This window comes from Mirounga angustirostris, unplaced genomic scaffold (genome assembly GCF_029215605.1).
Source record: "Mirounga angustirostris isolate CCGP_5_RB_7025 unplaced genomic scaffold, mMirAng1.0.hap1 SCAF_4, whole genome shotgun sequence".
In the NCBI taxonomy this organism is placed as follows: Eukaryota; Metazoa; Chordata; class Mammalia; order Carnivora; family Phocidae; genus Mirounga; species Mirounga angustirostris.
Genome location: NW_026991712.1, coordinates 85596849 through 85618370, shown reverse-complemented (window position 1 = coordinate 85618370; position 21522 = coordinate 85596849). Strand labels below are relative to the sequence as shown.

Below are 21522 nucleotides of genomic sequence, written 5' to 3'. Positions count from 1 at the left end.
TTCAAGAGCTTTCCAGAGTTGTCTGTGTTGATGCTGTCAGGTAGGTGGCTGTCCTGTGATGAGGGTGCTTAGTCTTACCTTGTCCTGGCCTTGAGCTGGTCCTGGCTCCAGTCTGAGTCCAAGCCGACACAGGCAATTTGAAGTTTGTATTCAGTTGTGCCTCTCCCCAAAGTGAGGAAGTGCCTGACCTTCTATTTCCAGGACCCCAGTGGGGGTCCAAGGATGCTATTGATGCAATTGATGGGGTTTTCTCCCTTCTCCCTTCTTCCTTCTTTTCTTTTTTCCTTTTTCCTTCCTCCCTTCCTTCCTCCCTCCCTCCTTCCCTTCCTGCCTTCCTTCCCCTCTTTCTTTATCTCTCTCCTTTTTTTCTTTCTTACTTTCTTTTCATGTTATTTTTAAGTAATCACTACACCCAAGGTGTGTCAGCTGGAACTCACAATCCAGAGATCAAGAGATGCATGCTCTACCAACTGAGGCAGCCAGGCACCCATCCCACTTCCTTTCTTGCTGAATCTGTAACTCAGGGAAAAGAACAAAAACAAAAAACAAAAACAGTTTAGCTGTAGATCGGTTAGTGGTGTCGGTGCCAGGTACAAGAAAAAAAAAATCAAGTGGAGTCTTGAGTACTTTTAAAACACTTTAAAGGATTTAAATAATTTATATATAATGGCATAGAAGATGTTTATATCATGTCGTATTTCTAAAGAGGACTCCTTGTGTGCATCAGACTGGTTTAATAATTTTGATCTAAAAACTGCTCTATGTTGTCTTCTAGATTTTCGAATACTGTAGAAAATATTGGTAGATAGTATTCCAGTTTATACAAGTCTTGCGTTCATTTTCTCTTCAAAATCCCAGTGACCCTTAGCTGCCTAAATCTCCTATACTGGTTTTACTGGTCCAACAAACACAGTTTAATCCAATACTATTTAAGAGTTTATACAATATGAAATTATGTGTTTCAGTAAGATAAATACATCATATGATATTTTTAATGGAGATTAAGTCTTACAATTCTGGAAATCATAGTGACTCAATTATTCTTACAGTTCTGGGGGGTAAACCTTTTTAGGTATCATATATGATCCCAGCATGCATTTCTCCATTATGTGTCAGGGGCATTTGCAATTTTAAGATCTATTGTGATCTTTAAGTTCTCCCAATGATACTAAATTGAGTTAATTAATGTATCTATCATCTTAGCCTAGAGCATTTCTAATTAGGAGAGAAATCATAAAACACCTTTAATATAGTGCTGCTGCCCATTTTTAGGCATTAGCTAGAGTGGCTGCTGGAACAGGTTAAGAGGAGTGAACCTTTAGGAGATATCGGTGAGTGTAAAAAACACATGCGACGTCTGCTCCAGCAAGGAAAGGGCTATCAGTGAATGATAGGGCAACTTTAAAAGATATGAGCGATTGGGGAAAAAAGAAAAAACAGGAATGATTGGAGTCCCTGAAAAGACTGGGGGGAAAGAAGCAATTTTTGAGGAAACAACGACAGAAGAATTTCCAGTCATAATAAAAATTATAAACCCACCAATCCAAGGAGCCAAATGAACACAACGAATGAGCACAAGACACATGAAGAAAACCGAATCTAGTCACATCCTAATTATATTGCTCAAATCCATGGAAAAAGAAAACAAAATCTTCAAAGCGGCCAGAGGAAAAAGGCATGGTACCTACAGTTTTCTGGTGGGAAGGAGTGTGGGAAGGCACTGGAGCAACCTCAAAGTCAAGGAGGATGTCCCCTCCAAAAGAGGCTTTTTTCAAAAATGAAGGTGAGTGACATTGACAGACATCGAAGTGTTGAAAGACTACATCACCAGCAGACCCACACTACAAGAAACGTTAAAGGAGTCCTCCGGGAAGAAGGACAACCATACCAGATGGGAATCTGCGTGTAGCCAAAGGGATGAAGGACAACAGAATGGTAACCGCATGGGAAGATAGATGAGATTTTTTTTCTTATTATTTCAATCTCTTTAAAAACACGAGGCAGATGAAACCAAAGTAATAAGGATGGGTTTGGGGGTTTCTAACACGCAAAGTAAAGTAAAACGCACGAGAGCTACAGCATAAAGGCGGGCAGGGGAGAAACGTGAAGAGGTAGGAGATCCCTTGGAGGGAGGCTGGTAAGTTACAGGTGTATGCGGCTCTGAAGCCTAAAGCAGTGGCTGAAATAACAAAAGAAAGAGTTATAGCTAATAAGCCAACAAGGGACAGAAGCGGATCATATAAAAACCATGGGAACACTGTGTTAGAGCAATTGCTCTTCCAGGACTCTATCCTGTAGAAATACTCGTCAAGTACGAGAACGATGACGACAGCAGTATTTGTAACCATAGAACTCTAGAATCAACCGAATGTAAAGAGTATAAGGAAAGGGTTAAATAAATCCTGGCACAAACGCACGGTGGCAGAAACTGCACTGTTAAAAGGCATTCGAGGACTTCCGGATTCCCGGCGACCTGCTTTCCTCCAGAGCTCTCCCCCTCCAGAAGCCCTGGTGGCCTTCTGATCTTGGCTTCGGTCCTCCTGTTGTGCACGTGCCAAACGACACTCTGTCTTGTCCCTTCTAAAAAGAACCACCTCGTCCCTGGGTGGGCTCGAACCACCAACCTTTCGGTTAACAGCCGAACGCGCTAACCGATTGCGCCACAGAGACCTTCGGGGAGCCCCCGCCCACACCCCAGTAGAGAGCAAGCACGCGCTCAACGCCAGGGGGAGCCACCCGCCTCCTGTCTGAGGCGACTGGGGCCCGAGGGGAGCTGAAGGCCGGTGGCTTCCCGGGACCGTTCTTCGCGTTTGGTCCGCCGGCACCCGCCCTTCGGCGCCGCTGGCCCTCCGCTCGCTCCACTCGGCCGCCGTCCGTGTGGGGGAAGCTGGAGAGCGGGGGAGGTGCGGGCGGTCAAAAGGGGGCAAACGCCAAGAGGCGGCAAGGGAAAGCGGGGGATGGTTTTTGTGGTTGTTTTGTCCTTATCGCGTAGGAGAGTTGAGGGGAAGGGAAGGAAAATGCGAAGAGCCGGCGGGGAAGAGAGCACAGCGCCCGTACCTGCGGTTTGTCCGAAAAGAAAACAGCGCAGTAACTGGAACGACATTGCGTCAAGAGTCCTAGAGCGACGGCCAGGCTTGCCGCCGGGAGGGTGGCGCGCCGTGATCGTATAGTGGTTAGTACTCTGCGTTGTGGCCGCAGCAACCTCGGTTCGAATCCGAGTCACGGCAGTGCTCCCGGGCGCTCGCTGCCCCTCCCCTTTTGCTTCGGGTTTAAGCCCGCCGCGGCTGCGCCCCTTACCTGGGGGCCAGAGAGCCCTGCTTGCCGCTGGCCGCTGGGCGCCGGGAGGTCGTCTTCGTTCACCCGAAAGAAAGGAAAACTCCACTCGGCCTTAACCCGGGGACCTCCTCCGCTCTGACTCTGAGCGCAAGTCACCTGAACGAAATGGCTTCTCTTCAGCGCGGCTCCCAACCAGGACAAGTCCTTGAGTCCCCAGCTGTCCAGCGAGGAGCCTCGTGGGCCGGCGTTGCTGGGAAACGGCGTCTCTGTGTTCCTCAAAAAAACCTTAAGGATCCTCAAAGACCATCGGGTAAGTGACAGCCCCTCCATAGACCCGCTGAGCGCCTCGAACCTTGGCTCCTGGGAATCTCTGCTTCGGGGGACTTTTTCAGTCCTTGGCTGTTGTCCTCCTTGTCGTCATCACAGCACCCTCTCTAGTACTCGGGGCATACCCTCAAGGATTGGAAAAGGCCTGTCGGCAGCCACTTCCCGCCAGATGGTAGTCATCGGGATGCCACTGAGAGTTGTGCTCCTTCCACACCTTTGCCAAGACTGGGTGTTTCCTATCCTTATCATTTGAGTCCTGCTGCTGGGAGTAGTGCTCTCTCCATGTGATTTTAACATCCATTTCTCTGGCGGCTAAAAATATTGAGCTCTCTTTTAGGTGCTCTCTAGGCCTCGGGTATCTTCTTTTCCGAAGGCTCTGTTCATGTCTTTTCACCATCTAAAAACACTTGAGTTGTCTGAATTTTTTTTTTTTTTTTAATTGTCAGTTTGAAGGAGCTCATTGCACCTTATAGTTACAGGTTTGGGGGTTTGCTTGCTTGCTTGCTTGTTTTGTCAGATAGGTTTTGTGAACATGTTCTCCCTGTCTGTGGCTTGCTGTTTTCACTGTCTTGGGGGCGTCTTTGGATGAGAAGATGTGGTTAATGTTGATGAAGTCTAACTTGTCGTGTCTATTTTTCATATACATATTTTTTCCTGGGTCTTGTTTAGTACATCTCTGCCTACCACCAAGTCACGAAGTATCCTCAAAAACTGCTTTTGCCTTTAGCCTTTATGTTTTACGAGGCACCTGCAATTAATTTCTATGCGTAGTGTGAGGTAGAAGTAACGCTGTTTCCCGCCCCCGATATTGAACCTATTTCCTTTCCCCGTTGAACCGTTTCTGTTGAAAATGAATTCACCAGGTCAGCTGGGGTCAGTTTCAAGTGTTTCAGCTGAGTCCATTTATCTGTGTCTCCTGATGCCACCGGCACACTGCACCGTCTATAGGGACTTAGAGTGAGTCTTCAGGTCCGGTAGCGTAATAAGGTGTGGGGGCAGCAGGTGGGGGGTGTGGGGGCAGAGATCCGGAATCTTCGGGGCCGCCGAGCCTTCCTTGAAAGCGGTCTCCGTCCCGCCCGGAGTCTACTGGGTGATGTTGGGGACCCCGGGGTCTGACGCCGGGCGCCTCCCCTCCCGCGCCCTCGCGGCGACGTCGTGTCCTCACGCGGCCGCCTCGGGAAGGCGCGTCTCCAGGGCAGCTCTGAGGGGCGGCGGGGCCGGGCCGGGCCGACTCGCTCCGGGACTTGCGGACCTGGCGGCCCTCGGAGCGTCTGGTGCGGACTCTTGTTTTGGAGGGAGCGGGGAGGGAACGTCCTTATGAAAGCGGTCCTTGGGAGGACAGGTGACCTCCCGAAGGCCCAACGCCTCCCACAGCTCAGGGGAAAATGTCACTCCCGTGGGAAGGCCGCAGAAGACGAGCCTTTCGCCGGCTCCCTGGTGGTCTAGTGGCTAGGATTCGGCGCTTTCACCGCCGCGGCCCGGGTTCGATTCCCGGTCAGGGAATTGCCTTTTGCGCGGGAATCTTCCTTTCCTAAAACCCGGAGGTGTGGCGTGCGGTGTGCGCCCCGCACCGCTCGGACTGTTCATCTCCCGCGCCGGGGGGTGGGGACGGCGGGCCGCTTTTCAGGGCGCACGCACTTGGCTTGCTGGCCTCCAGGTCCGCCGCCCGCAGAGGCGACTTCAGAGCTTCTAAGCAGCTGGCTCGTGTTTACGCTACGCGGCAGAGGTTCAAAACCCTGTGGGGCCGCCCCAGGGGCGCAGAGCAGGCTGAGCCCCCGAAAAACCCAGCTCTGCAGGCCAAGCCACGGCGCGCTGTTCGCGTGTACGCCAGACACCGGCCGGTGGGCCCAGCTCCTCAGCTCAGTTCGCGCAGAAAAGGCTTACTACGCGTTCGGAAGCCACGCCTGGACCGATACCCGCGAGGAGGGTTGAGAGCAAAGGGGAGCGCCGGGACGGGAGCGGGTCCTCCTCGAAGGCTGTCCCACTCGCGGATTAAGCGGTGTAGGGAGGTGACGCTAACTGACCCAACAGAGGCAGCAAGGGAGGCGTGCCCTAAATGGAAAACTGGTATAGCTTCCGCAAGCCGAAGGTAGGGGTAAAAATCAACAAACACCAGGATACCAAAACGATGATCCCACAGTCAAATCCCACCGTTTCTCCCCGGGCTGTTGCATTTAAACCCTGTAGACTCTACCAGGCACTGGGCACATTTTCTTTTTTCCCTTCGACACTGGCTCCGAAGACCTGTTGGGGTAAACGCGACGTCTTCTGTGAGGCACGAAGAGAGCGAGCGAGGGCCGGGAGAGGTGCCGCGGAGCGAGGCTGCAGGGGCTGCGGGGCGGTGGGTGCGGAGCCGCTGCTGAAAGGCGGACGGTCCGAGCGGCGAACTCGTGGGTTCTCGGGAGGCGGGTGTGTGTTGGGGGGGGGGGGGCGGGGGCGGAAGGGGGTCGCTTGAACTCCTTTCGGGAGCGGTTTGGAAGAATGGCGAGGGTTGGGTGGAGGGGAAGGTGGTGACCCTGAGCGTACCAGGGAGGGAAGGAAGGCTGCCGAGGTGGGTAGGGGGGAAACCTTGGTAGGTAGGGAGACTGTAGTTTTGATGGTGGTTTTTCACAACGAGTTTCGTCCGTTACATCCTGAGTGCGCTTGACCCTGTGGTCGTTTTTAGGCCGCATATGGGTCTTTCCTCCTGGGGTTGTCAATGGGGGCACCAAAATTGCCTTTTCCCCTTTTGTTCATACTCAGACCCGGGGCTTTGGCACAGTGTGGCATCAAGAGGCTGCTTTTTAAGAGACGTTCCGTGTTGAGAAGCATGGATGACGTGTTGGAGGTACAGAACGCCACCCGGTTCCAGCAAACGGGCCCCGGAAGCTTCTCTGGTGATTCACTCCAAGAAGTCCAGGAATTTTAAATTCATCCCTGCCATCTGGGTAATGAATGATAAAGGTAGAGTTTTCAAAGTAAGAGAATACAAATCTATTTCATTTCCGATTACAAGATGGTTTTTGGTTTTGTTTTGTTTTGTTTTGGGGGTTTTTTTGGTGGTGTGTTTTGTTTTGTTTTGTTTTTTGGTGTTCTTTGATTTGTTTTTCCTTAAGCTTGATCGGTACCTTAAAAAAAAAAAGAGAGAGGGCTTAAAGGTAGATGGCAGGCTTGGCACTAACATTCGCAGGTGCCCATGCAAAAAGTAAAAACAGAGGCATCAAAGCTCCTTCCGCTCCTAGGTGGATTGCCAGGATAGCTTATTTTGTTTTCTGTTCCAGGACCTTGAGGGCTAGGAACACAGAAATGGACATTTTCAGTCCCATCTAGTCCTGCCCCTTCAAGTCCCAGGGCTCTTTGGACAAGGCGGCCTTGGTACTACAAACATTATAAAGAAAAGGAAAGTTTAAAACGCCCATGGGAATAAATACATTGAGTAAGCAAGCACACAAGCAAGCAGGCGCCTGGCTGGCTGACTCCGTTTAGCCTGGGACTCTTGATCCTCGGGGTTGCAAGTGCCAGCTCCACGTTGGATGTAGAGATTACTTGAAAATAAGATCTTGAAAAATAAAGTAAATAAAAAGCCCCTGAGGAAATTGTGGCCACGGGCGCTTGACCTCTATTGGATTTAGCCTTGAGTTACACATAGCCTGGGTAGTCTGGGAGACCTTAGGCCCTCAACTTGGTGTGGTATGTCCCAAGAGCCTGCCAGAGGAGAACATATTCAAAAGGAGAACAGGCTCATCCTAGGGCTGTAGAGGTACCCTCCAATAACATTTCCAGAGAATCCACTAGCATCTAGAATTCAGTTACAAGACATAAGAAGGAAAGCTCAGGTATCTGGAATTCTAGAGATGTTTCCGTCAGTCCTGGTATCAGAGCAGACATGAAGACGGAAATTAGGAAATAATTCTGAATCAAACAAAACTGAAAAGACTGCAGCTATGGCACAAGGTGTGCTGCTGAAGCCAGTCTTCAGAGGACAAAACACAGCTTTAAATGTAAATCATGACAATTAGGGCTGATCGAGCTAACCCTCCATCACAAAGAGTTACCCCCCAAATAACAAGAACAACAAAAGCAGATAGGACCAGAAATTAAATATAAAAGCAGGAATTTGAAAATTAGAAATGCAATTTTAAAAATTAAGAAAGAGGGGTGCCTGGGTGGCTCGGTCGTTGGGCGTCTGCCTTCGGCTCAGGTCATGATCCCAGGGTCCTGGGATCAAGCCCCACATCGGGCTCCCTGCTCAGCAGGAGGCCTGCTTCTCCCTCTCCCACTCCCCCTGCTTGTGTTCCCTCTCTTGCTGTGTCTCTCTCTGTCAAATAAATAAATAAGTAAATAAATAATCTTTTAAAAAATTAAAATTAATTAATGTAAATAAGAAAGAAAATCAGAAATAAATATACAAAAGAGAAAAGTCAATGGTTGCATCCTTGAAAAGACTGCTCTGATAAAACTGGGAGGAAGGAAGTCACTGCTACTGAACAGGTAGACATAAGGAAACAATACATGAATATCATAAACACGCATATGCCAACCAGTTAAAAGTTTTAGAGGAAATGTAGGTATATTGCAATAATGATTTGGGCAGGGGTGGGGAGGAGGACTAGTCCTACAAGCATTAAACTTTTTTAAAAAATTAGAATTCAGAAGTCTTCCTGCAAAGAAAGCTCAAGGAGCAAGAAAGTTCATTAGAAGAAATGACTCCAAAAAAAAAAAAAAAAAGAAATTCTAGAAGTATCAGAAGATGGCAGAATCCCCCAACTTATGTTTATGAGTTTGGGTGGAAACCAAAACCCCCAAAAAGTCAATGTGAAAAACAGAAATTGCAGGCCTCACTTATTGCTGAGGATACATAGCTGCAAAAATTCTTTAAAAGACTGAATCAAAATATATATTAAAAAATATGTCATGACAAAATTGGTCTTACACTGGGGAAACAGTTGATTATCGTTAGAAAAAAATGAATTCATCACATCAACAACTTATAGGAGGAAAATCAGAATCACTAAAGCACAGAAAAGGTGTTTGAAAAAATTCATTGTCAGTTTATGATTTTTCAAAACCTCTTAGCATAACAGGAAGAGAAGAGAACAGCCCTAATCTGTTAAAAGGTAGCTCCCAAACCAAAAACAAACCAAGAAAACCCTTCAGCACATGTCATGGTTGATGATGAAATACTGACTTTTCCCCCTACCCTAACCAATTAGGAACCATCAAGAAGCAGACAAAGAGGCCCACCGCGACCAAGTCTCTTCACCACCGTGATGGAGATCTTAGCCAGTGAGAAAAGGCAAGAAAAAGTACGAGAAGTGAAAATGAAAAAAAGAATACTATAAGTATTTATATATATGAAGTAAATTACTGGAAGTATTAAGAGAACCGAGTTTCTTTGGTATATACACAAATAGAGAAAGTGGGTTAAATTAAAGATTCAAAAACCGAAGGTATTCAAAACATTATAAATGTTCAATGATTATAACATATAAGAATTCAATCCCATGTACCGGGGTGGGGGGGCGGGCAGGGGAGGGATGAAATATGATCCCTACCTCCACCATAACCAAAATCACTTCCATGTGGATTAGGCACCAAAATATGAAACGAAACCGCAAATGTAGCGGGGTATTCCCATGATCTCAAGGATTTAAAAACTAAGGATTTAAAAAATAAGACAAAAAGACTAATTCTTAATGAAGAGGCTGACTAAGTCAACTACTTCAAGAATCTCTGTTCATCGCAGCACAGAATCAAGGGTAAAAAGTCAAGGCACAATTTGGGCGCATGTATTTGCAGTCAGCATAATCAACTGGTACCGAAGATAGTTAATGAGTTCTTGCAAAACAAGAAGAAAAAGACCTATAGGAAAATCACCAAGGTTGGGGGAAGAAACATAGGAGAAAATTCAAGTGGCTAACCAACATGCAATGGTGCTCAAATTCATTACCAAGAAGGGCTTTCAAAATGGAACCCTAATGAGAGAACATTAGAGATAGGCAAAATAACAACAGCACCACTAATAATTAAATGGGAGTAAGGGATGAGGTAGAAGCTTATGACCCGGCAAAGCATGGGAGTGACTGATTTAGGGCTAATACCATTTTACTTCTTCATCTGTGTGTAGGTTACACAAGTGTGTGCATAATAATCATTTGTTATATGATGCATACAGGTTCTGTGCATTTTACCTTATGTATGTTACAATTTTTCAAACCCCCCAACCCCCGCACCCCAATGATTCTGTGACAGACAGAGAGAATGTTGTTGAGATTCCAAGATTTTGTTTCAAGAGAAAGGTGTGGACATTACTCTTTAGTACATCCCTCCAAGGACAACCCCATGCAGACCAGGCCCATGAAGTTGAGTTTTGGGTTGATGTGAGCTCAAAGAGTATTCTCCAAGAACCAACCCTAATTGAAAATACCTGTAGGGGTGCCTGGATGGCTCAGTCAGTTGGCCTTCCCAGTAGGGTCATGATCCCTGGGTTCTGGGATCGAGCCCCGGGACAGGCTCCCTGCTCCTCGGTGAGCTTGCTTCTGTCGCTCCCCCTGCTTGTGCTCTCTCTCTCTCTGTCTGTCAAATAAGATCTTTATTTTTAAAAAGAAGAAAGAGAGAGAGAAAGAAAGAAAGACAGAAAGAAAAAGAAAATACCTGTAAAGGCTAAATTCCTTTAGTCCTGTTATTTGAATACTCTGAAAAGGCTGTAGGCGGGAGCCCTAACCATTCAGATCTCTCCTTTGCTTTCTCATTGCTTATTTCACAACCCACAGCTCCTTTTTCCTCCTCTCCTCTAAACTCTCCAAGAAATTGCAGTCCTGTCCTTGTGTGTCTCCTCCCTCCCTGGCAACTTTCCTCCAGCTTCCTCACTGAAGATGGAGAAGCAAGAGGGGGAGGAAGGGGAGACCACCTGAACATGGAGCAAGCTTCTCACAGGCCAGGAGAGTTAGGTAAGGAGGGGAGGCAAAGACAAAATTTTTTCCCCCCCAGCAAACAGTAAAGGGGAAATTTGGGGGATGTTACAGTCCTTAACGCCTTTAGTCACTCATCCAGTGAGTAATCCATCATTTCCTTGACATAAATCAGAACTCCTCCTCCCTCCCCCGAACCCCACGGTCTAAATCCTGATTCCTGTTTACAGAGAAAAATGTATATCACAGTTCAGAATTTATTCATTAAAATTTCAGATTTCCAAAAAAAATTTTTTTTTAATTTTTCAGATTTCCAAGAGTTTAAAAATAAGTTAATGACCAAAACAACTTGCCTGTTTCCAACACAGTATCCTCATGGTTCTATACTCAAAAGTAGAAAGACAGTCTCGGAATGACAAAACTCTTGAAATGGAATAAATCACGTGTATTTTTTAAAAAATTTAAAGATTTTATCTATTTATTAGAGAGAGAGAGAGAGAGCGCGTGCGAGCATGAGCTGAGGGAAGGGGCAGAAGGAAGGGGAGAAGCAGACTCCCCGCTGAGCAGGGAGCCCAGCCCAGAGCTCCATTCCAGGACCCCGGGATCATGACCTGAGCAGAGGGCAGAGGCTTTAACCGACTGAGCCACCCAGGCGCCCCTAAATCAAGTTTATTTTTAAAACGGAAAGGGGGGGAACTCCCCCATTGTCACTAATCTTCGATTTCAAGCTACTGTTAGGTAGGTGAATCCTCCAAAGATTTTCGGATGAAAATTAATCACCGGGAGGGTCTAACGCAGTCACGCCCTACTACCCTCAAATCGGAATCCTTTCCAAGGAGCTTCCAAGAGCTAGAACACAAACCCCGGCCAAAGGTTCCCAGAGTCCTTAGCTCCCTTTCCCTTTTTACAAATACACTCTTGGGGCTAACACCTGCTGAGGCGCATCGCGCGGCCCCCGCGAGAGGTGCCCGTTGAGGCGGAACCGCGAGGCGCCGGCGGGAGGAGCGCAGGCCGCGGCGGCGGACCCCGCGGACCGACTCGGTTGCTGGAGTGCGGTGCGGCGGCGCGAGCGAGGGGTCTCTGGCCCCAGCTCCCCTCGCGTCCACGCGGGTCCCTCTCCACCAGCCTCCGCCTTCCTTGGGCCGCCGACGCCGCCCCGGCCACCGGGGTGTCTGCCGGGCTCCGTGGTGAGACGCGGCCCCGCGGCCGACCCAAGGTCCAGCACGGGCCTCCGTGACCTGGTGGCTCTTTGGGTCCCGTGGGTCCTCCAGGGGAAAGGCTGAAAGTAACTGGGGTCTTAGGTCCAAATAGTCTAAACCGCAAAGCCCGCGGAGACACTTGCGGGTGGACAGGTAAGAACTCGCGAGTGAGCTGCTTGCTGCGCTGCACGCCGATTGGTACTCCACGCAGGCCCAGCCCCAGTGTAGATCGACTCCTTACTGCTTTCTGCTCAGAAACGCCCTGCGGATCTGGGGTCTCATTTTCCTGCTCCTGGCGGCCAGAATCAATCAGGAAACCACAGGACTTGGCCTGTGCCTCGGGGAAAGCGAGGAGGAGGCGCCTGGTGAAGGTCTGAGGTCTGCGGGGGAGGGGAGGGGGAGAGGCGCCCGTGTCGCGGGTGGAAAAAGAGGGAAGGCCAGGCGGGATGCATTGGCCGGGAATCGAACCCGGGTCTCCCGCGTGGGAGGCGAGAATTCTACCACTGAACCACCAATGCTTCATGCAGAGGGGAGCCGCATGGTGGGGCTCTAGAAAGAATTCCCAGGGTGACCCCCCCCCCCCCACACACACACCCACCCCGGGACGGGGCACGGGGAAAAGTAAACGCTCCAGAATAGGTTTACACGGTTGTCTTTGGGGCACAGAGCTAGCAAACCCGCAGGTACTCAGAAGCAACGGCTTGAGAAGGAGACTTCCATCAGGCAACAGCGTCAAGTGGGGACATTCGAACAAAATAGCAAAATAAACTGTTCCGTCGGCTCACACCACAACTCTGAGAAAGGCTCTTTCCAACTGTACGACAGACCCGGGCAGGGAAACGTCCGAAATTCATCCAGACCCCTTGATGATGACCCTAAACCTTCAACCATCAACCTCGAACTGTCACTTTACACAGTCTGAGAACGTAATCTAACTTGCCAGGTTAGGCAAGTAAAATTCTAACCGCGGGAAGACAGAAGCCCCTGACGCAGACTGGAATTAGAAGAAGGAATTAGAACAGCTAAGGAAGAAACACATTTCCGTCAGTGGAGTTAGGTCTTTGTAACTGTTGATTTATTTAGTACAAGAATTAGGAGTCGGTCTGTGATCATTATAACAATAGTATGTGTCTGCCTCTTAAGGTGTTCAAAGCATTTCGATGGGTATGTGATAGATCATAATTATGACAAGATTACTAGTAAGCTTGGGACCGATCATTAACTGTTTTGGAGAATCTCATCCCCTAAACTGGACTCCCTGCTGCACTGAGTTGTAGCATTGGTTGACTCTGAGATGCCTGTGAAGCACAGGCCCTGGTGTACTGGCCATATCAGGAGCAGGCTAATATTTTAGAAAAATGTGGGTGGTTGAAATGTCCTTTGATGACATTGAAATAGAGAGAGATTTCTTTCCCCAGTGTTCCCTGGGGAAATTAAACTGAAGAAGGGAAACTGGAGAGCTCCCCCACATGTTGGGACTAGGAATCAGTACGACTTTTTGAACTAGGGGAGCCACAGAGGTGCAGTGATGCCGCTCTTTCTAGAAGGTAAGGTAGGTGGAGGGTGAGTCCTAAACTTGAGCTCAACAAGGCAACTGACTGTCACCTCAACCTTGAAGAGCTTTGGCTCCTCTGCCCTCTGCCCAACACCCAAGACACACACGGGCTCTGGCCAACAGGCTTTGCGTTACCACCTACAATGACCAGGCATACATTTATTCCCACATCTCTTTCAAAACTACAAACTTGCACTTCCAACTCACAACTCCTGATTCACAAGTCAATGTCTCATTGAGGTCAGAGACGTCCTAAAACTCGACGTACCAGTGAGTTCCCTGCCCGCCTCACACAGCACCGCCCACCATACCGCAACACTCTCGGATCAGACCCGGGCACAGCCGCTCTCAAAAGTGGTAGGTAGTGCACTGTCGCGCTGTTCCAGTCAATCACCAAAACAACACCCGCATCTGTTCCTACCCCTACCATACACCAACAACCATCCTTTTGCCCAAACCAGATCTTGCTGCCCTCTTTGGATATGCTCTCTCATCCTCCCGGCACAGAAACACATGCCCAGTATTCTCAGTAGGATACTGCCTAACTCTACTGGGTGCACCGCTGGCTCACTGCCACTTTATGACTGCACAACTCTTTCCTCCTTTAATACAACCAGATAAGAAGGCAGCGTCCTCACGCCAGTCTGCTCTACTCCAATCCATTTGCCACACTGCATCCTGAGGGACCCTTCCACAGCCTAAATCTGGACATACCTCTAACCTAAAACCACCTAGTGTCCTCCTATTCCTTCACTACAATGCCTTGATACCTGTATGCGTACTCTGCTCCCCGCCCCTCCACCATACCCATTATCTGACTATCTCTTGCCAATTCTCAGGTCTGGCAACAGTGAAGTGCTTGACAGGTTAGGAAGGATCTCAGGATCTCACATCCTGGCACTTGCTTCCCTCTACAGGGGATGGTCTCTCACAATGCCCCCTTTGTTCTTCAAATTCATTCTCATGGTAACTCTTTTGGGTATGAATCTAAAAGCACCATCCATGTAAGAAAAAAATGGATTAAGTTTGACTTCATTAAAATGAAATCCTTCTGCTCTGCAAAAGACACTGTTTAGGGAGTCAAAAGACAAGACAGAATCTGGGAGTAAATATCTGCAAAGTGCTTATCTGATAAAAGGACTTGTATTCAAAATATACTAAGAACTCTGTAACTCAACAATAAGAATTTCAATTTAAGTTTTCTTTTTTTTTTAAGATTTTATTTATTTATTTGACAGAGAGAGACACAGCGAGAGAGGGAACACAAGCAGGGGGAGTGGGAGAGGGAGAAGCAGGCTTCCCACGGAGCAGGGAGCCCCACGTGGGGCTCGATACCAGGACTCTGGGATCACGACCTGATCTGAAGGCAGATGCTTAACAACTGAGCCACCCAGGCGCCCCAACAATAGGAATTTCAAAACTCAAATAATGAGCAAAATATCCGAACAGTCAAAGATATATAGGTGACAACTCAGGACATGAAAAAATTTTCAACATTATTTGTCATTAGGGAATTGCAAATTAAAACAACAATGGGATACCTGTACACACCTGTTAGGATGGTTAAATCTAAAAAGTAACACTAACAAATGCAGTGAAGATGTGGAGTATGGGAACCATCGTTCATTGCATTGGGGAATGCAAAATGATACAACCACTTGGGGAGAGTGTTTGGCAGTGTCTTGCAAAGTAAACATAATCTTACCATATATACTGCATCAGTATCCTAGGTATCTACCGAAATTGGTTGAAAATTTATGTCCACACAGAAACTCACACATGAATGTTCATAGAAACTGGAAGCAATTAAGATGCCCTTCAATAGGTGAATGGATTGTATTCCATTACTATTCCAATAGGTGAATAGTATTAAGGAATAAAAAGAAATGGGCTACTATAAAAAGGTATAAAAGAACCTTAAATTCATATTGGTAAATGAAAGAAGCCTGTCTGAAAAGACCACATATGACATTTTTGAAAAAGGCAAAGCTATAGAGACTAAAAAAGATCAGTAGTTGCCAGGACTTGGAGGTGAGAAGGATGATTATGTGGAGTATAGGGAATATTTAGGGTATCAAAAGTATTCTGTATGACATAGTAATGATAGATACATGACATTATCAATTTGTCAAAACTCACAGAACTTTAAAAAAGAGTGAAGAGCTTTAGTTAATAATAAGGTATCAATATTGGTTCATTATTGGTAACATATGTATCATATAAATGCAATATATTAATAATAGGACTGGGGGGCTGACTAAGAGAACTCTGCTATCTGCTCAATTTTTTTTGTATTCCTAAAACAGTTCTAAAACTAAAGTGTATCAATTAATACAAACTCAAAGATCTTTCAATCAGATTTGACTGGTGGAGTGTAAAACAAAAAGGCACAATAAAAATTATTTTCTTGTGAGTGTGGCTCTCCACTTGGGGCTCATTCTTGTCCTTAATTCTACCAAGACCAGCAAACTAGGACTTAACTCCTTAGAAAGGTCAGAAGCCCCACCACCCAACTCCCTGCATCCAAGTGTCCCCCTTCTTTGGGCCCCTAATGCCTCTCCCATAGCCACTTCTATCCTTCAGTGAACTTTACTTTTTGATCCCACTACATGTGCTATGTGGCCAAAGGAGAGGATAGGAGAAAGAACAATGGTAACAGTGGTTTTGGTTTTAAGTACTGTTTCAAATTGCAGAAACCCATCAGGCACATTTGAGGCTTCAAAGACATACTGTTGCCAGGTTAGGACTGCACAGCAGGTCAACAAACATGTGTGATCACTGCAAGGCTCAGAGCCCTGCAAAATCCCTATTTAGAGCAATTCCTTAAGGTCTTCTGTTCTGGAATTAATTAAAGAGGTATTGTTGCTATTTTTCCTCCCTGTACTGCCACTGCCACTCGTAGAAGCCAGAACCCAGAATCAACCCCTTTTGTCTGTGCAAAAAGGAAAACACAGTAACTAACACATACCCAGGAATTGAACCTGGGCCGCTTCTGTAGGAGAACAGTAATTCTACCCCTGAGCCACCAAGGCTTTGCCTTAGCCTTCAGCCTAGATCTACCCATGTAGTCTTCAAAGGACTTTGAAAAGAATTCTTAAAATAAATTTGTATAGACCTCTTTGGTAGACACACAGAACAAACAGAAAAGACACCCAGAGAAGAGGCTTGCATAGGAAACTTAAATCACGCAGCACTATAAAGTTGAGGTATTCAAATAAAAATCATTTCCTCGCTTCAGATGCATTCCCTTTGCTGGCCCATTGCTTAGTGCCTCCCAAAGCCCTTTGCTCCCAACCTTGATGCCAACATATTTTTCCCCCTCAATAGGCATTCAGGACCCAGTAACAGTTTGGGAAGCTGGATGTTTGGGGATGTACCTGAGTTAATCCAGAAAATCTGGGTGATAATTGAGCTTCTCTCATCATACTTCTATTTTGAGTCCTTCAAACAGGCCAAGGATCAAATGGGCCTGCTTTTTTCTTGCATTTGAAAGAGATGTACAAAAGGATGAATACGTAAAAATTTCATTCCAAGATCTTCCCATGGACCACACCTTCTTTAGCCACGAAGGAGAACACGCCAAGGCAAAACAATTGGATTAGATTCTGGACAGACGCTAGAATGTTACCCTTCTATCCAATGTAAACTGTTTTTGTCCTTTGCCTTTGTCTGATACTCTGACATTTATATTTTTACTCTTCAGTGCTTGCCTTCTGACAAGAGCGGCATCACTGCACCTCTGTGGCTCCCCTAGTTCAAAAAGTCGTACTGATTCCTAGTCCCAACATGTGGGGGAGCTCTCCAGTTTCCCTTCTTCAGTTTAATTTCCCCAGGGAACACTGGGGAAAGAAATCTCTCTCTATTTCAATGTCATCAAAGGACATTTCAACCACCCACATTTTTCTAAAATATTAGCCTGCTCCTGATATGGCCAGTACACCAGGGCCTGTGCTTCACAGGCATCTCAGAGTCAACCAATGCTACAACTCAGTGCAGCAGGGAGTCCAGTTTAGGGGATGAGATTCTCCAAAACAGTTAATGATCGGTCCCAAGCTTACTAGTAATCTTGTCATAATTATGATCTATCACATACCCATCGAAATGCTTTGAACACCTTAAGAGGCAGACACATACTATTGTTATAATGATCACAGACCGACTCCTAATTCTTGTACTAAATAAATCAACAGTTACAAAGACCTAACTCCACTGACGGAAATGTGTTTCTTCCTTAGCTGTTCTAATTCCTTCTTCTAATTCCAGTCTGCGTCAGGGGCTTCTGTCTTCCCGCGGTTAGAATTTTACTTGCCTAACCTGGCAAGTTAGATTACGTTCTCAGACTGTGTAAAGTGACAGTTCGAGGTTGATGGTTGAAGGTTTAGGGTCATCATCAAGGGGTCTGGATGAATTTCGGACGTTTCCCTGCCCGGGTCTGTCGTACAGTTGGAAAGAGCCTTTCTCAGAGTTGTGGTGTGAGCCGACGGAACAGTTTATTTTGCTATTTTGTTCGAATGTCCCCACTTGACGCTGTTGCCTGATGGAAGTCTCCTTCTCAAGCCGTTGCTTCTGAGTACCTGCGGGTTTGCTAGCTCTGTGCCCCAAAGACAACCGTGTAAACCTATTCTGGAGCGTTTACTTTTCCCCGTGCCCCGTCCCGGGGTGGGTGTGTGTGTGGGGGGGGGGGGGGGTCACCCTGGGAATTCTTTCTAGAGCCCCACCATGCGGCTCCCCTCTGCATGAAGCATTGGTGGTTCAGTGGTAGAATTCTCGCCTCCCACGCGGGAGACCCGGGTTCGATTCCCGGCCAATGCATCCCGCCTGGCCTTCCCTCTTTTTCCACCCGCGACACGGGCGCCTCTCCCCCTCCCCTCCCCCGCAGACCTCAGACCTTCACCAGGCGCCTCCTCCTCGCTTTCCCCGAGGCACAGGCCAAGTCCTGTGGTTTCCTGATTGATTCTGGCCGCCAGGAGCAGGAAAATGAGACCCCAGATCCGCAGGGCGTTTCTGAGCAGAAAGCAGTAAGGAGTCGATCTACACTGGGGCTGGGCCTGCGTGGAGTACCAATCGGCGTGCAGCGCAGCAAGCAGCTCACTCGCGAGTTCTTACCTGTCCACCCGCAAGTGTCTCCGCGGGCTTTGCGGTTTAGACTATTTGGACCTAAGACCCCAGTTACTTTCAGCCTTTCCCCTGGAGGACCCACGGGACCCAAAGAGCCACCAGGTCACGGAGGCCCGTGCTGGACCTTGGGTCGGCCGCGGGGCCGCGTCTCACCACGGAGCCCGGCAGACACCCCGGTGGCCGGGGCGGCGTCGGCGGCCCAAGGAAGGCGGAGGCTGGTGGAGAGGGACCCGCGTGGACGCGAGGGGAGCTGGGGCCAGAGACCCCTCGCTCGCGCCGCCGCACCGCACTCCAGCAACCGAGTCGGTCCGCGGGGTCCGCCGCCGCGGCCTGCGCTCCTCCCGCCGGCGCCTCGCGGTTCCGCCTCAACGGGCACCTCTCGCGGGGGCCGCGCGATGCGCCTCAGCAGGTGTTAGCCCCAAGAGTGTATTTGTAAAAAGGGAAAGGGAGCTAAGGACTCTGGGAACCTTTGGCCGGGGTTTGTGTTCTAGCTCTTGGAAGCTCCTTGGAAAGGATTCCGATTTGAGGGTAGTAGGGCGTGACTGCGTTAGACCCTCCCGGTGATTAATTTTCATCCGAAAATCTTTGGAGGATTCACCTACCTAACAGTAGCTTGAAATCGAAGATTAGTGACAATGGGGGAGTTCCCCCCCTTTCCGTTTTAAAAATAAACTTGATTTAGGGGCGCCTGGGTGGCTCAGTCGGTTAAAGCCTCTGCCCTCTGCTCAGGTCATGATCCCGGGGTCCTGGAATGGAGCTCTGGGCTGGGCTCCCTGCTCAGCGGGGAGTCTGCTTCTCCCCTTCCTTCTGCCCCTTCCCTCAGCTCATGCTCGCACGCGCTCTCTCTCTCTCTCTCTAATAAATAGATAAAATCTTTAAATTTTTTAAAAAATACACGTGATTTATTCCATTTCAAGAGTTTTGTCATTCCGAGACTGTCTTTCTACTTTTGAGTATAGAACCATGAGGATACTGTGTTGGAAACAGGCAAGTTGTTTTGGTCATTAACTTATTTTTAAACTCTTGGAAATCTGAAAAATTAAAAAAAAATTTTTTTTGGAAATCTGAAATTTTAATGAATAAATTCTGAACTGTGATATACATTTTTCTCTGTAAACAGGAATCAGGATTTAGACCGTGGGGTTCGGGGGAGGGAGGAGGAGTTCTGATTTATGTCAAGGAAATGATGGATTACTCACTGGATGAGTGACTAAAGGCGTTAAGGACTGTAACATCCCCCAAATTTCCCCTTTACTGTTTGCTGGGGGGGAAAAAATTTTGTCTTTGCCTCCCCTCCTTACCTAACTCTCCTGGCCTGTGAGAAGCTTGCTCCATGTTCAGGTGGTCTCCCCTTCCTCCCCCTCTTGCTTCTCCATCTTCAGTGAGGAAGCTGGAGGAAAGTTGCCAGGGAGGGAGGAGACACACAAGGACAGGACTGCAATTTCTTGGAGAGTTTAGAGGAGAGGAGGAAAAAGGAGCTGTGGGTTGTGAAATAAGCAATGAGAAAGCAAAGGAGAGATCTGAATGGTTAGGGCTCCCGCCTACAGCCTTTTCAGAGTATTCAAATAACAGGACTAAAGGAATTTAGCCTTTACAGGTATTTTCTTTTTCTTTCTGTCTTTCTTTCTTTCTCTCTCTCTTTCTTCTTTTTAAAAATAAAGATCTTATTTGACAGACAGAGAGAGAGAGAGCACAAGCAGGGGGAGCGACAGAAGCAAGCTCACCGAGGAGCAGGGAGCCTGTCCCGGGGCTCGATCCCAGAACCCAGGGATCATGACCCTACTGGGAAGGCCAACTGACTGAGCCATCCAGGCACCCCTACAGGTATTTTCAATTAGGGTTGGTTCTTGGAGAATACTCTTTGAGCTCACATCAACCCAAAACTCAACTTCATGGGCCTGGTCTGCATGGGGTTGTCCTTGGAGGGATGTACTAAAGAGTAATGTCCACACCTTTCTCTTGAAACAAAATCTTGGAATCTCAACAACATTCTCTCTGTCTGTCACAGAATCATTGGGGTGCGGGGGTTGGGGGGTTTGAAAAATTGTAACATACATAAGGTAAAATGCACAGAACCTGTATGCATCATATAACAAATGATTATTATGCACACACTTGTGTAACCTACACACAGATGAAGAAGTAAAATGGTATTAGCCCTAAATCAGTCACTCCCATGCTTTGCCGGGTCATAAGCTTCTACCTCATCCCTTACTCCCATTTAATTATTAGTGGTGCTGTTGTTATTTTGCCTATCTCTAATGTTCTCTCATTAGGGTTCCATTTTGAAAGCCCTTCTTGGTAATGAATTTGAGCACCATTGCATGTTGGTTAGCCACTTGAATTTTCTCCTATGTTTCTTCCCCCAACCTTGGTGATTTTCCTATAGGTCTTTTTCTTCTTGTTTTGCAAGAACTCATTAACTATCTTCGGTACCAGTTGATTATGCTGACTGCAAATACATGCGCCCAAATTGTGCCTTGACTTTTTACCCTTGATTCTGTGCTGCGATGAACAGAGATTCTTGAAGTAGTTGACTTAGTCAGCCTCTTCATTAAGAATTAGTCTTTTTGTCTTATTTTTTAAATCCTTAGTTTTTAAATCCTTGAGATCATGGGAATACCCCGCTACATTTGCGGTTTCGTTTCATATTTTGGTGCCTAATCCACATGGAAGTGATTTTGGTTATGGTGGAGGTAGGGATCATATTTCATCCCTCCCCTGCCCGCCCCCCCACCCCGGTACATGGGATTGAATTCTTATATGTTATAATCATTGAACATTTATAATGTTTTGAATACCTTCGGTTTTTGAATCTTTAATTTAACCCACTTTCTCTATTTGTGTATATACCAAAGAAACTCGGTTCTCTTAATACTTCCAGTAATTTACTTCATATATATAAATACTTATAGTATTCTTTTTTTCATTTTCACTTCTCGTACTTTTTCTTGCCTTTTCTCACTGGCTAAGATCTCCATCACGGTGGTGAAGAGACTTGGTCGCGGTGGGCCTCTTTGTCTGCTTCTTGATGGTTCCTAATTGGTTAGGGTAGGGGGAAAAGTCAGTATTTCATCATCAACCATGACATGTGCTGAAGGGTTTTCTTGGTTTGTTTTTGGTTTGGGAGCTACCTTTTAACAGATTAGGGCTGTTC

At 47.3% G+C, this 21522-nt stretch overlaps 5 non-coding genes across 5 annotated transcripts; 3 read left to right on the top strand and 2 right to left on the bottom strand.

The window, feature by feature from the left end:
• Positions 1-2596: 2596 nt before the first annotated feature.
• Positions 2597-2670, bottom strand: TRNAN-GUU (transfer RNA asparagine (anticodon GUU)). The gene has a single exon. It is a non-coding gene; the product is annotated as a tRNA-Asn (tRNA).
• A 485-nt stretch (positions 2671-3155) lies between these two features.
• TRNAH-GUG (transfer RNA histidin (anticodon GUG)) lies at positions 3156-3227 on the top strand. The gene has a single exon. It is a non-coding gene; the product is annotated as a tRNA-His (tRNA).
• Positions 3228-5034: 1807 nt separating this feature from the next.
• TRNAE-UUC (transfer RNA glutamic acid (anticodon UUC)) lies at positions 5035-5106 on the top strand. Its single transcript has one exon. It is a non-coding gene; the product is annotated as a tRNA-Glu (tRNA).
• A 7033-nt stretch (positions 5107-12139) lies between these two features.
• TRNAG-CCC (transfer RNA glycine (anticodon CCC)) lies at positions 12140-12210 on the bottom strand. The gene has a single exon. It is a non-coding gene; the product is annotated as a tRNA-Gly (tRNA).
• Positions 12211-17988: 5778 nt separating this feature from the next.
• On the top strand, positions 17989-18059 carry TRNAG-CCC (transfer RNA glycine (anticodon CCC)). The gene has a single exon. It is a non-coding gene; the product is annotated as a tRNA-Gly (tRNA).
• The last annotated feature ends 3463 nt before the right edge of the window (positions 18060-21522 follow it).